Raw genomic sequence first — 345 nt, 5'->3', positions numbered from 1 at the left:
TTTCTGCTCATTAGTAGCCGCCTGAAGGGAGCTGCTGGAAGTTGTGCAACTGTTGCTTAACTTTGAACTGCGGGATTGCTGGGCTGCTGCACCTTTGGAGACCTGCCCAGCTTCAGCCTCGAAGAAGGCGTTTGGAGGCAGGAAAAGGAAAAGAAAAAAAAAAAAAAAAGAGAGAGAGAGAGAGAGCGAGAGGAAGGGAGGAGGACTCTATTGTGTTCTATAGTTATTTGCAGACTTGCTAAAAGAGCTGCCACCCCACAGGCATGGCAATACCCACGGAATGGGAATTTCACTCGCTTTGGAAACCCCCCTCTCCCGCTCTCCACGCCCAACCACACAGGGTGA

Source organism: Balaenoptera acutorostrata, chromosome 11 (genome assembly GCF_949987535.1).
Source record: "Balaenoptera acutorostrata chromosome 11, mBalAcu1.1, whole genome shotgun sequence".
Classification (NCBI taxonomy): Eukaryota; Metazoa; Chordata; class Mammalia; order Artiodactyla; family Balaenopteridae; genus Balaenoptera; species Balaenoptera acutorostrata.
The sequence above is the reverse complement of the archived record's forward strand: the minus strand, read 5'-3'. Positions refer to the sequence as shown.